Below are 16,168 nucleotides of genomic sequence, written 5' to 3'. Positions count from 1 at the left end.
AGATTTTTTTAAATTAATGAGTCCAAAAGCTTTCTTTAAAAAATTAATAAAATTCACAAATCCCAATAAGATTTTGGAGTCAAGTTGTATAATAAATGAAACTTGTTTTCAAATGGTTCAGAAAACTGTATCTATTTTTCTATATATCTAATCCATCCAACCATCTATTTATCTAAATATAACAGATTAATTATTGGAATATTTTTTAAGTTTGGAATTACTTAAATGAAGAAAATAAAGGTAAAAAGGTCAATCTGATTCACTATATTAATAAAATATATTACCAATAGACCAAAAATGCAGAAAACTAAATTTGATATTAATACACACTTATGATTTAAAAACTACTCAAATTACTAAATATAAGCAAACTTTTTTTATTTTTATTTTTTTTTATTCTTATGTTAATCCCCATACATTACATCATTAGTTTTAGATGAAGTGTTCCATGATTCATTGTTTGTGCATAACACCCAGTGCTCCATGCAGAATGTGCCCTCCTCAATACCCACCACCAGGCTAACCCAATATAAGCAAACTTTTTTAAACTGAAAACTGGTATCTAAAGAAACAAACAAAAAAATCAAAAATAAAACTCTGGGGGCACCTGGGTGGCTCAGTCGTTAAGCGTCTGCCTTCAGCTCGGGTCATGCTCCCAGGGTCCTGGGATCGAGCCCCGCATCGGTTCCCTGCTCTGCAGGAAGCCTGCTTTTACCCCTCCCACTCCCCCTGCTTGTGTTCCCTCTCTCGCTGTGTCTCTCTCTGTCAAATAAATAAATAAAATCTTAAAAAAAATAAAATAAAACTCTGCTCTTGACAAAAGTTAATGATCTATTAAATGCTTCTCCCCTAAATTCAGGAAAAGACCAATGATATTCACTTTCACCACTTCTATTTGACATTATAGTGATGATCCTACCATGCAATACATGAAAATGTAGGTATAATTGATGTAAAATCAGAAGCAAATACATATTTGGAAATACGTTATTCAGAAATGAAATAATTGTGTGCATTAAAGCATAAGGATATCCACAAATAATTAGTAAATTGTGATCTTAGAAAGCCTCGAATAAAAAGGTATTAAAAATTTCATTAGCCTTTCAACAACTAAAAAGCAATTATCAATTGAAAGAAAAATATTGTTTGAAAGATCTTGGAAGGAATAAAATACTTAAGGATTAATCTCAAAAAAACGTCTATACTGAAACCTACCAATTTGCTGAGGGATATAAAGGAGGCCCAGAAAAAAAACAGAAATATTGGAAGACTGAAGATTGTTAAAATGTAAATTCTTGTTACAATATCAAATCTTTCAAAGGGATCAATAGACTTAATACAGTACTGTGTGTGTGTGTGTGTGTGTGTGTGTGTGTGTGTGTGTGTGTGAGAAATGCAATTCGACAAGCTGGTTTTAAAAAGTATATGATGTTTCAAAATATCTAGGAATGTCAAGACAATCTTTAAGAAGAATAATAAATTTTGCATACTTGAATTTTATGTTTGACGAATAATTAAAAACGGTATTAATAAAATAATATAAAAATAAGTTAATTATCAGAATAGAGTCCAGAATTGTTCACACATTATACAATAATTTTATTTACAAAAAAGTTATCACAGTAATTTAATGAGAAGTTAAGGGAACTTCTCAATAAATGGTGCTAGAACAATGGGATAACAATACAGATCAAAAGGCTCATTCTTCACCATTATATGCAAACATAAATTTAATGGATTATAGATCTATATTTATATGCCAAAACAATCAACTTCTTGTGGAAAGGAAGGAAAATGTATTTCAAGCAAAGCCTACTTAAGATACTAAAAAAAAAAAAAAAAACCCACTAATCATACATAATGATGAACTGGAATTCATTAAAACAAACAGTTTCCATTCTATTTCATTAAGAACGTGTGTTATCTGGGGTCTTCTGAGAAGCAAACATCAAGACAGATTATACATACAAGAAATACGAGAGGGAATCTGGGAGAAGTTGGCAGTGCAAAATACAAATTTGACTCAGAATGAAATAAGAGAGGAAAAGAAGGAGGGAAAATTGAGTGGAAGCTTCCTTGAGAGTATAGTGCTTCTAATGAAATTTCAAGAGGGCTGTTAAGGTGTCTTCAAGTTAAAGTCATACATCAAACAAGTCCTATGTATCCCAGAAATGGACCTGCCTTAATATACTGGTTGTATTACTCACTAGCTAGGAGCAGATCATGGAAAGTGTGACTTCCCTGCAAATGAAATGATAGATTGCAGAATGTAGCAGCTGGAGTTTTATTCAACTAGGTTCTCTGAATCCATAGGTTTGAAAAAAACATTCTAATGTCTACCACACACAGGAAAAGCAAGCAGTAATTATATATTTATATACACACACACACACACATACACGGATTATGTGCAGAATTGTGGAAATCACTGTCAACTTCTTTTTGAAAAAGAAAAGGTTTGAAGAAAAAAATTAACGGACTCATACTGTTCAATTTTGTAAAGGTACCAATTCTTTTTAGGTCGATCACTAGAGGTTAATTAATTAAATCAAAATCAATTAGAAACCTGAAATACCTTTAAATTTTTATATAAATAGGGAAAATGGTAAGAATATCTATGGAGCATAAGGAAGAGAAACAAACTTGGGGAGTTTAAGTGCTACATACAAGATTTATTATAAAGATGTAGTAATTAAGATAGACTAGTTTAGGGATAGATTTAAAAAGACCACTTGTACAAAATAAAAATAGATGTTATATGGAGACCTCGTGTGTATATAGGACTTGACCCTTATGGCTGATGTGACACTACAGATTAATAAAGAATAAACCATTCAAAATTCAATGGTGGGAATATTAATTATTGTGTATTAATTATAATTTCCTACATATCAAACTTCTCCAATATGTAAAGGGGTTAAACAACATTTATTCAGCTCTCAATTTTATGTATAACTTAATGTGGCTATGTTCTTGGCTGGTCTGGCTGATCTTTAACAGCTTGGCTAGGATGGATGGTCGAGGATATCTAGCTAGAATAGCTGATCTAAAATGTCTCTATTAAGAAAGCTTAGTTTTGTTCCACATGTTCCAGGAGGCTACACTGTGTTTTCTTACATGATGACAACAGCATAAATAGAAAGCCTTAAAGAGCAAGCAGTTTGCAAATCCCTGCTTATGTCACACTAGTTTTTTATCCTATTTATCAAACCTATTCAACAAAGTTAAGATCAGCTTTGGTGTATGAGAAGAAAAGTAAAAAATGTGCAGAAAGGGAATGGAACAATGGTGGACAATTTCAAAAAATTACACACACACACACAATCTGCTATAGACTGAATGTTTGCGTCCCTCACAAAATTCATATGTTGAAACCTTAATGAAACCAAATGCCAATGTGATAGTATTTGGAGGAAGGGCCTTTGGGAGATGATTACATCATGAGGGTGGAGATTTCATGAATTGGTGCACTTATAAAAGAGACCTTGCAGAGATCCCTTGCCCACTTCACTGTGTAAGATGAGGGGATGGCAGTCTTCAACCAGGAAGAGGGCCCTCCTCAGAACCTGACAATGTTGGCACTCTGATCTCAGACTTTCAGCCTCCAGAACTGTGAGAAATAAATTTCTGTTGTTTATAAGCCAGGCAATTCATATTACTTTGTAATAGCAATCCAAGTGAACTAATACACAATTCATAAGAGAAAAAAAGTGGAATTTCAATCCTTACAGCATCAGTACAAGATGGATTAAGGGTTTAAGTTTAAATTTAAGACTTAAAAACTTTTAGAATAAAATATGGAAATATTGTAGAAAAATTTTTCTTAACTCAAAAATGGTCAAATAATTGGTCTCATTAAATTAAAATTAAAAATTCTGTTCAAAATAGACAATAAAAAATGGAAAAATAATTTGGAGAGTATATTTAATGCATATAGGGGGTGATGATTTACAGATTGTACATAGTTTTTTCTTATCTTAAAAATTTAAAAAAAAAATCTAAAAGAAAAATGGTCATTTCACCAAAAGGGAACTTGGACACTCTAACAATAATTAAGGAACTGAAAATCATTACCACAAATGCTCATTAGTTTCTAAATATTAGATTAGGAAAATGTAGCAGTCTGGTAATACCCACTTTGGTAAAGATTTGGAGCATTAGATGTGCTTCTCCTAATTGGTACATATTGGAAAAATATGGTATTTATGAAACTTGAAAATGTCAAGTTTTCTAATGATCCAGCAGTTCCAGTAATGGGTATATTTTATTGTAAAATTTCTCATGCATGTACATCACAAGACATATAATTCAGCATTCATAGAAACATGGTAAAAATTGGGAATAATCCGAATGTCCATCCAAGCACTGGATATTATACGCAAACAATGAATCATGGAACACTACATCAAAAACTAATGATGTAATGTATGGTGATTAATATAACATAATAAAAAAAAAGAAGATTGGATAGTTGAATTGTTATATTCATTCATGGAAATATACAATGAGTGCAAAAATGGAATATCTATAACTATTCACATCCACATAGACAACTTTCACAATTATAATACTTAACAAAAATACAGTATATCATGAGTGTGGTTTCAATATGCAATTTTTTTTTAGATTTTATTTATTTATTTGACAGAGAAAGAGAGGCAGCTAGAGAGGGAACACAAGCAGGGGAGCGGGAGAGGGAGAGAGAGAAGCAGGCTCCCTACCGAGCAGGGAGCCCAATGCAGGGCTCGATCCCAGGATACCGGGATTATGACCTGAGCCAAAGGCAGATGCTTAACAACTGAGCCACCAAGGTGCCCCCCAATATGCAATTTTTTAAATAAACTCTACCTGCAACATGGGGCTCCTTCACAACCCTGAGATCAATAGTCTCATGCTCTACCAACTGAGCCAGCCAGGCGCTCCACCAATATGTAAATTTCAAAAGCAGAGAAAACTACAAATATATTATTTACTGTTCAGTAAAAGTAATTTGAAAATCATGAGTATGATATTCATGTAACTCAGTATAGTGTTTCCCTTCATGTAGGAGGAGAGGGTAGTGATAAAGTATGTCAAAGGCTTTGATGAGATAGATATACTATAATTCTTAAGCAGTATGCTGTATGCATGAGTGTTCATCTTAATTCTCTTTACCTCATACATATATCTAAGTTTAATGTGTATAAAATATTTTTATAATAAAATAATTTCAAAAACATTTAGGATGGTGAGATTAATTTATAGTTTGTGAAAAATATTATTCATTCTTTAAAAGTCCATATAATTAAAAAGGAAATAGTGTAAAAAATTAAAAAAATGAATAGATATACTAAATTGTATCATAGATCATTTTTCTTCTCATGAAAATGTTAGATTTTGATTATCCAACTTTCTCATAGTGTTTGATAGTTTATTAAGGCCAGGAGCTTTGATACCATATAAAACATAGAGTCTTACTACTTTGTGGGATTCATTTTTTTTTTTTAAGATTTTATTTATTTATTTGACAGAGAGAGAGACAGTGAAAGAGGGAACACAAGCAGGGGAAGTGGGAGAAGGAGAAACAGGCTTCCCGCCGAGCAGGGAGCCTGATGCGGGGCTCGATCCCTGGACCCTGGGATCATGACCTGAGCCGAAGGCAGACGCTTAACGGCTGAGCCACCCAGGCTCTTTTCGGAATTTTTGACTTTACACAAAAGTTAATGTTGCTAAGTTTCTCTTACATCATGTAACAATGAGAATATTAAAATAATATATTACATTACATATAATATTAATAGTCAGTTTCAGCCAAGTTAGTGTGAAGACATAAACATGAGAGCACAAAATGTTTAATACAGGGCATTTTGAGCAAATGAATTCTCAATAGCTATGGTTATTAGTACTATTTATCATTGTTCTTATACTGAATACCAGTTAGGATTGCTCCGTAATTACAGTAATGTAATTTTAATTGAATATCATATAAATGCATAACACCTAGGGAATTGATTATCTTTTATAATCTATTCCAGGTATTCCTCAATTAACATTCTTATAACCACTGGAGTTTCATGGACAGGACTCAAGGATATTTTGACGTGTATACCTCATTAGAATATCAATGATATTCCCTATTTCCTGTCAAAAAAGTTACATGTATTAATAAGGACATTTATTTTTTTTTGCTACCTATTCTATAACTTTATTTGGATTATTATATTGGTATATATTATATATATATATATATATATAATCCATAAAAGAAAAAGAGATACTCTTGTAAATAAAAATATGAACTAATATTTCTAGGTTCGAACTAAAATTCTTAGGTGCAGTTTTGAAATAATAGCTCATACTATGAATAACACAATCTATAAGAAATCCAGAGAGATATAACATTCACGATGGACAATTTATTTCATCTCTTAAAACTAATACGGATATGCTGATCAGGGAAAGTGACAAAGGTTTGTTTTCCTGGGGGGAAACATTGCTGTTGCTTATGCTAAATTGGCATTCTTGTTACTTATTGAGTGACTAAACCACAGTTGATTTCATAAAAATGGCAGAGACTATGGGAGATGTGGAGGTGAGTGGACGACTGCAGGAAAATAAAGTTATAGCCTTTTATTCTGCACCAGCACCAGCTGTGGTAGACAAGTACAAAGTAAATACCATTTTTATTTCTTGACTTAAAATATAAATTGTAAAGCTTATATCTTCATTGCCTAGACAACTCTCCAGGGTGTTTTGATATACAAACTGTTCCTTTACCCTTAGGCACATTCTTTATTGACTTCACAAAAAAATGCATCATTTCCAAAATAGTACCTATATTTTTGTTACACTGTGAAAGCCTGAGAATGAATAGTATCTGTGAATATTACCTGTTATTTTAAATATAGATATTGACAAGAATTCAGCTAAATGTGAGATCACATGAATACGCACAAGTATCTCTTGTCACTATTCCACCACTTCATCCTCAAATAATCATTTTAGGATGAGTTTTCACAATTAAACCTAGATAGAATTTTGAGGCAGGTATTTGGCAACCAGCGCTCAAAGGCATTGCTCATAAAAATAATTTTGTATACTGAAGGGAAAAATATATTTAAAATATATTTAAAATAACAGGTAATATTCACAGATACTATTCATTCTCAGGCTTTCACAGTGTAACAAAAATATAGGTACTATTTTGGAAATGATGCATTTTTTTGTGAAGTCAATAAAGAAAATAATAAAAATAATTTTGTGACACTGTGTTTTTCAGTAGATCTCACTGTTGCCAAAGAGTAAAGATTGGACATATAATCACTATACCATTTGCTAAAATTACCAAAAACGGACTTATATTTTGTTTTTTAAAAGCCTCAAGTGAAAATAAGAAAAACTTAAGGTTGCATATGATAGTATATTTTCCAGAAAAGAAAGAACATTTTCTTTAACATTTTAGGCACATTAGAGTATAGTATGTACTCATATTTTTAGTGATAAGGATAAACACAACTTTTTTCCTTCAGTATACAGTGATTGTTTCAGGGACTAATGAATAATAACTCCCCCCCTCTTTTTGAATGTACTTTCAACCTTTGAGGAACCACTTTGAGTTTTTTTATTATGTTTTTTTCTTCTGAAGGAAAAGTGTATTTCCTTCTCACACTTTTTTATGAGCAATGCCACTTTAATAAGAGGAGGGGTAGATTAAGGATGGGAGACTTACATGAATTAATTTAAACTTAGTGTTCAGTAAAAACTCTAATAAACTTGACTAATTAATTATTGAGCTATGTTAATATAGGGATGCATTAGGTGGAGTTGAGGTTTTTTTTGACGTGTCTGTTTACATTATATATAATATTAGTACTATTATGTCGAAGACTGCTGACAAAAAAATAATAGAGACTGATGTCAGTGGGCCCTCATTTTATTATGAATTCTTTTGTAGGCTGAGCTCTCCAGAAGCAGATGCTGAGATGGAGTGTAGCATGTGTTGTATTTATTCATCAAGCATCAACACCTGTGGAAGGAGAAAGGCAGAAGTAAATTTGGGAGAAGGTAAAAGTTACTTGCAATATAAGCTGGAATAAAAACTCAGCCAACATTACAGAAAATTTGGGAGTGTATATGACTCATTACAGATGACCAGTCTTACAGTCTGCACCATAATCAATCACTTAGCATGGCTTGCACTAGGACAAGCTGAGGCAATTCTAAAGGAACTGACAGCTGCAGTGGGCTGACAGCTAGCGCAACAAGCCCTTCCTCAAAAGCAGATTTAGTTAACACATCTCTGTGCCCCTCAAAGTCCATCCAGTGGACTACTCATCATCTCTGCCCTCTACTGTATTCACCTCGGCTTCGACTTTTTCCAGTATCAGTGATTTCCCTGGTGCTTTGACCTAGACCCCATCACTGTGTAACAGCATGCCTGCCTCCTTCTGAGATGATCAGAGTTAATTACACCTGCCAAGATGCTGACTTCTGGCTTTTACCCTGGAATTATTCTCAAATAAGTGGACATGTCCAAGAGACTGTGCCACAGGTTTAAAAACCCTTCAGGCAAGGGGATAATACAGATCTACTATGGTTACAGACCATGTTATGTAAAGATTTTGGAGGATCATAAGGGGGACACATTAGATTAAAATATTAACAAGATGAAAACCAACATTCAAATGACCTGCCTTTAGGTTTTAAGGAACATGGGTTGTCTGGAAAAACTTATGCTTTGGAAGTGGATAAGGCAATACAGTAATGCCAATGGTTTTAGTTTCCTGGAATATAAAGAAAAGAATCTTTTCTGAAGGAATAAAACTTCATGCTAGTTTTCAAATGATTTCAAAAATAATTTGTTTCAAATAAAATGTCTAGCACATAATCAATTCTAGGGAACTAAATAATGAAAACTAGACATAAATCTATGCTTAATATTACAAGGAGATGATAGCCTACCTTGAAATATCCAAAAGATAATTGGAAATTAAAAAAAAAAATAGTGACATATCAGATTTGGACAAAAAAAGCCAAGAAAAATTATAAAAACTGATACAAACACATAAATTGCCATTAACAATTCATAACATAATAAAAAAATGTGCTTGCCTCTCAAAAAAAAAGAAAAACAAAACAAAACACAATTCAGTGAATGGATTTGGCAGATTAAATACATCTGGAAAGAGAATTAATTGCCAGAAAGATAAGTCAAAATAAGTAATACAAACATAAAAATATGAAAAATGCAGACCAGTAGAAAAGAGATACAGGAGGTAGAGTTTAACAAGTATTTAATTGGAGACCTAGCAAGATAGGAAAGGGAATGGAGTAAAAGAAATATTTGAGTAGCTAATAGCCAGTAATTTTCCAAAACAGTTAAAAGTCGTCTATTCATAGTCTCGAGGTGCTCAAATAGCCCCAAATAAGTCATAAAAAAAATCCCAACCAAACACATCATAATGAAACTGTAGAAAACCAAAGAAAAATTAAATAAATCATATATGAGCTAGAGGGGGAAAAAAAAGAGGTTATATTTCAATAGCAAAATTTAAACAAATAGCTGACTTTTCATCAGAAGTAATTAAAGCCAGAAGATCGTGGACTATGTTCAAAACACTAAATATATAGATACATAGATATCCTTATAGATAATCTACAAGGAAAAAAATATATATACTTCAAGAATTCAGATCAGCCAAAGATATTTTCTAGCAACCTAAAAGAAAGAATGCACTACCAGCAGATCTAAGCTAAAAGCCATTCTGAAGGTGTTTGACAAACTCAAGCAGAAAGCACTGTTTTCAGATAAGGTATTAGTGATGTAAAAATAAATGAAGAACAGACACACACACACACACCCAAATAAATGAAGAACAATCAATGTAATAAAAATGCAAGAGAATCTAAGTGAATATTGATTCTACAAAACAATAGTAATATCCTTTGGGGTCAAACACTTTATGGATAATAAATTAAATTGCATACTCTATTGGTTGGTGTCCTCCAGAGAAACAGAACCAATAATATATATATACAAATATACATGGAGAAAGGAGATTTATTATAGACATTTACTCATGGCTATAGAGGCCAAGAAGTGCCACAATCTGCTGTCTGCAAGCTAGAGAACCAAGAAAGCCTGTGGTGTAATTCAGTTTAAGTCTGAAGGTCTGAGAACCAGGAGCTCCAACGTTCTAGGGCAGGAGAAGATGGACATCCCTGGGACAGGGAGAAAGAGAGGATGAGAAGGACAGGGAGAGCCAGAGAAAGAGAGAGACACAGAGAGAGAATTTCTTCCTTTCTCAGCCCCCCCTTTTTTTTCCTCTATCTGGGTCCTCAACAATGCCTGCCCACATTGGTGAGGGCGATCTTCTTTTCTCAGGCTACTGATACAAATGCTGATCTCTCCCAGAAACGCTCTAAAAAACACATGCAGAAATAATGTTTTACCAGCTCTCTGGATATCCCTTAGCTCTGTCAAGTTAACGCATAAAATTGACTCTCACACCTGCCAAGAATAGCAAAAACATTTGGGATGAAGATAAATGGAGTTAACATGCTCTAAACTCTTGGGGTGCCTGGGTGGCTCAGTTGGTTAAGCGTCTGCCTTTGGCTCAGGTCATGATCTCAGGGTCCTGGGATCGAGTCCCACTTCGGGCTTTCTGCTCTGCGGAGAGCCTGTTTCTCCCTCTCCCCCTGCTCTTCTCTCTCTCTCTGTCAAATAAATAAATAAAATCTTAAAAAAAAATGCTCTAAACTCTTTTTATTATCTGTGGGAAGAATGAGTGTGTCAGTAGATTTTGATAAGTGATGCATATGCTGTATTTTCTTAATTACTGCAAGAAAAAACAATAAAAGAAATATAACTTCTAAGCTAATGGAAGGGAATGTGGTATGGTAAATGTGGAATTATCAATCTAAGAAGGAAGAGAGCAGAGGAAATGAATAGAGAGATTATACCAAAAAAAAAAAAAAAAGCCAGAGCAAGTATTTTTTGTTGTTGTTGTTGTTTTTTTTTTTTTATTAGGCCAGAGCAAGTATATTAAAATCCCACAATATCAGTAATAGCACTAATTATGTATGGGTGCATGCTCCAGTAAAACACAAATTGTCTAAATGGATAAAAAGTTAAATAAATGCATATAACAAGGAAACACACAATTAAGGAAGCTATTTCCAATAGATATATAAACATATAGAAAGGCTGATGTAATTACATTATGTTAAGATAAAATAGAAATTAAAGCAACACTTAACCAGATATAAGTAGGTGATTTCAAAAACTAAATGTTTCAATTCACCAAGGATATGTAACAAGTTTAACTTTGTATGAATTTAGTAAAATGACCAGAAATTATATACAGCAGTAATCAATAGGCAATCAGAAAATATCAGAAAAGCTAGAGAATTGCTGAATAGAAATAAATAAACTTGATCTGATACACATATACAGAATACTGTTATATAAGAATTAAAGAACATATGTTCTTTTTAAGAACATGTAAAATATTTTTAAAAGTGATTTCAATTAACAACTCATTGTAAAGGACTGAAGTCATATCAAATGTATACCAATTGTAGTACAATTAGTTAGAGATATCTATTAAAAATTCTTTAAAGGTAAATTAGTAATAAAAGACATTTTTTTAAAGATTTTATTTATTTATTTGACAGAGAGAGAGATAGTGAGAGCAGGAACACAAGCAGAGGGAGTGGGAGAGGGAGAAGCAGGCTTCCCGCGGAGCAGGGAGCAGGGAGCTCCATGCGGGGCTCCATGTGGGGCTCGATGCGGGGCTCGATCTCAGGACCCTGGGATCATGACCTGAGCCGAAGGCAGACGCTTAACGACTGAGCCACCCAGGCACCCCTAAAAGAACGTTTCTTTAATGTATCTTAAAAATTGTAACACAACCCTTCAAACTGAAAATAAAACTATTTTCAGTTTGTTTCCTGAGATTAAGAATTCCTCATATCAGTGAGATCATATGATACATGTCTTTCTCTGATTGACTTATTTCACTGAGGGTTGCTGGAGTGGCGGGGGGTGGGAGGGATGGGGTGGCTGGGTGATAGACATTGGGGAGGGTGTGTGCTATGGTGAGTGCTGTGAATTGTGTAAGACTGTTGAATCACAGATCTGTATCCCTGAAACAAATAATACATTATATGTTAAAAAAAAAAAAGAAGATAGTAGGAAGGGAGAGAAATGAAGGGGGGGGAAATCGGAGGGGGAGAGGAACCATGAGAAACTATGGAGTCTGAGAAACAAACTGAGGGTTCTAGAGGGGAGGAGGGTGAGGGGATGGGTTAACCCGGTGATGGGTATTAAAGAGGGCACATACTGAATGGAGCACTGGGTGTTATACGCAAACAATGAATCATGGAACACTACATCAAAAACTAAAGATGTAATGTATGGTGATTAACATAACATAATAAAAAAAAACTATTTTCATGTAAGTTTAAGGAAAAAAAAACAATCACCCATGATCACTCTTAACACTCGGTTTTGTCCTGAAGGTCATCTGGAGCTCAGTGAACCAACAAAGAGAAGTGATAATCTAAAGAATGAAAAGGAAAAAAAGCTCTGGTTCTTGCAAAGTTATGATTGTGTACATAAAAATATGGAGAAAATCAACACAGAGATTACTAGAAATACTGGTAGAGTTACTAGAAATCATGTCACTAGTTATAATAAGAATTCAGCAAGGTAACCAGAGGTAAGAAACAAATCTGTATTTTCGAGCAATGAAAGAATAATAGATCTAAACAATAATAAGTGAATCATATAATCAAAATATTAAGTGAAAAATCAAGTTTTAAAACAACAATTAGTCATTTGTATTAAGCTGACAATGAAAAACAATATACATTGTATAGATATATGACTATGTGAGTAAAATATTTTAAAAGGAAAATAAGAGAAGAATAAACAGAAAATTAATTACAGATTCAAATTGGAGAATCATAGTTAAGCCAAGGCTGAGATAGAGAAGAGGCCCAGGATTAGATGCTACAGTTGTGGTAAATGTCTCTTTCTTGGAATTGTAGATTCTAAGTGTTCATTTTCTTCTTTCTAACTCCATTATATGTATGTACTGTTTTCTTTTAAAATTAATATTCTACAATAGAAATTAAGATAAAATAAATATCACAAGATTTATAGAAGGGAATAACCGGGATACAGCAACAAAAACTAAAGAGGTTAAAATGAACTAAACGAACAAAGCAAGAAATTAAGTGGCATGTAGATTAAAATAAAAAGTTCCCACAAAGTCTATGTGGAATTTATCCAAAGACAAAATAGCTAATAATTTTTTATGACTGGAAAAATACACGTCTTTATATTAAGAAAACATGAATATTGAGCTGAATATCCAGAAACATTCTGATAAAATTGCCAAACATGAAGAAAAATCTAAGATATTAAAAAATGTGTATTACTTATGAAAGAAGAATATTGAACTGAAAGATAAGTTTTCATCAGCAACAGTATTCTAGAAAAAATAAAATAATAAGTAAAATGTTGAGGAAATATCATATTTATCCCATAACTTATCAAGTTAAGTTCAGAAAAAAATATACTCATAATTGATTTCTTCTTGTCAGAAAATACTAGAAAAATGAATAAAGATTTTAAATTTCTCAGGAAAAATATCCTTCTTTCTAGAATTCTATCTCCTGTATATTCTCATGCAGGAGATTTAAGAATGAGGGAGTTGCAAGATGTAACATTTTCAGATTAGAATAAAACTGAAAGTTTACCACTAACAAAACATTCCTTATAAAAAAGAAGATTTTGGGGCACCTGAGTGGCTCAGTCGTTAAGCATCTGCCTTTGGCTCAGGTCATGATCCCAGGGTCCTGGGATGGAGCCCCGCATTGGGCTCCCTGCTCAGCGGGAAGACTGCTTCTCCCTCTCCCACTCCCCCTGCTTGTGTTCCCTCTCTCACTGTCTCTCTCTCTCTCTGTCAAATACAGAGAGAGAGAAAGCACAAACTGGGGGAGCAGCAGAGGGAGAAGGAGAAGCAGGCTCCCCACTGAGCAGGGAGCCCGGTGCTGGGCTCCATCCCAGGACTCTGGGATCATGACTTGAACCTAACATAGACGGTTAACGGACTGAGCCACCCAGGCACCCCCTACGAAGCATTCCTAACTATTGTCATGGGTTATGTAACATTTATAAAACTCAGCTTTCCCATTTGTAATCTATGGATGAAGAGTGTATAATTCTACTTCATATTGTGCACAAATTGCATTCTAAAATTGTAAGTATCAAGTATAATTTTTGATATATGGTTAGGCCTCAATGAATATTATTTATCTTCACTATAGCTTTTCCTTATTAATATATAGAAATAATGCTATATATTTTTAAAAGAACAGAATTAAACACGTTTATTTATTTATCCCATATTTATTGATCCATAATTAAATATAGTATTAAGTTTAAGGTGTACATTATTGTGGCTTTAATAAATTGACCTTAGTTAAGTAGAGCCTGGGTGTCACACAGTGAACCATGGGTTTTAAGAAAAGGCCACAAGAGAATTGAAAAAGAAGTTTATTATTCACAGGTCCTGGAGGAAGTACACAGCACACCTTGAGGGGCCAAATGAAGAGGTCAAAGCAGGGTACAGGCAGAGAGGAAGAAGGACCTGAGGCACATGCCTTTATGAGGGTCCTTAGGTTGGATGCTTTAGGGTTCCCAGGCTAAGGCGAGATTAGTCAACTAAAATCATAAAAAAGCAAGATCTTGGTAAACTCCACAAGGTCTTATCTAAGGAGCCCACTAAGGAAAGGTTCTGTCTGGGAGACATAGGAGATCATTTATCACAAGGACCTATGGGGAAGTCACCAGGAACTTACATTTGCTTGTGACTGTGGAGTGCCATCTTAGGGCATGTGCTCACATGAGGCCCCTGCTGGCAGGTTGGCCAAACAAAACGGATACCAAGCCAGCAATACCATGGGGCGGCTTAGCTAAACTCTTGACAACTTAATGACTAGATGTATGCATATATTGCAGAATGAAATCACTTATATTTAGATAACTTCCTCCAGTCTTAGAATTGGTGAGAAATTAAATAAGGCAAATAAAATTTACAAAAATATTAGCCTTTATCAGATATGAGTAATGACACAAATACTGTGAAAAATGCTGCTTATTATAACCAGAAAAAAATAAATGAAAATATTTTTCATTATCATGTGCTAACTTTTCCAATATTTTCTGTTAGCCATCTCTGATAGAGAAATTAATAATCTGTATAAATCATTTTAAACATACTTCAAGTAATGCTTATTGCTAGGTAAATATTTTAAGTACAGGACAAAAATACATGAGTATTTTATCATCAAAAGTCATGCTTTTCTGTCTGGATCCGCTGACTTTAACTATTAGGAAAAAGAGTTAATGCTCTTGGCAGGATGACTGCATATGTAGATGCAAGCTAAACTACCCTGCTTATGATTTAAGCAGAAAGAAAGATTGGATTATAATAAATCAATAGTGTAGCATTTGCAAATTATCCCACTGGGTCTATACAGATCATTCTGGCTTGTATGTTGTATTGGGTTCACCATTTCTGCAGACTTTTTGCAAAAGTTATTTGTGTATTTGTGGTTACATATTATTTATTAGATGACAGTATCTTGAAAGTAATATAAAATACATTTAACTAAACTTCTTAAACAAAAGATTTGTGATTAATCTAGTCACAAAATATATCCATCAAATTACAAATATTTTGGATATCTTTTCAAAAACTATTAACTATTGGGATGAACTAAATATGTGGTAAGTGGCTTAAGATACAGAATTTCATTAGAGTCTAGGAATATCACATTAAAAATAAGTGTTAACAAAATCAGCCCTGACTGCCTGATAAGAATCACTGATTTATAATAATCCATAAATATGCAAAACACACACACACACACAAATAAGTGTTAATTTTCCTTGTGAGTTAGAAATGTCCTAAGAGATGGGCGCCTGGGTGGCTCAGTTGGTTAAGCGACTGCCTTCGGCTCAGGTCATGATCCTGGAGTCCCGGGATGGAGTCCCACATCGGGCTCCCTGCTCGGCAGGGGGTCTGCTTCTCCCTCTGCCCTCTTCCCTCTCATGCTCTCTGTCTCTCATTCTCTCTCTCTCAAATAAATAAATAAAATCTTTAAAAAAAAAAAA

Source organism: Leptonychotes weddellii, chromosome 2 (genome assembly GCF_054177405.1).
Source record: "Leptonychotes weddellii isolate Sample4059 chromosome 2, ASM5417740v2, whole genome shotgun sequence".
NCBI classification, from domain to species: Eukaryota; Metazoa; Chordata; class Mammalia; order Carnivora; family Phocidae; genus Leptonychotes; species Leptonychotes weddellii.
The sequence above is the reverse complement of the archived record's forward strand: the minus strand, read 5'-3'. Positions refer to the sequence as shown.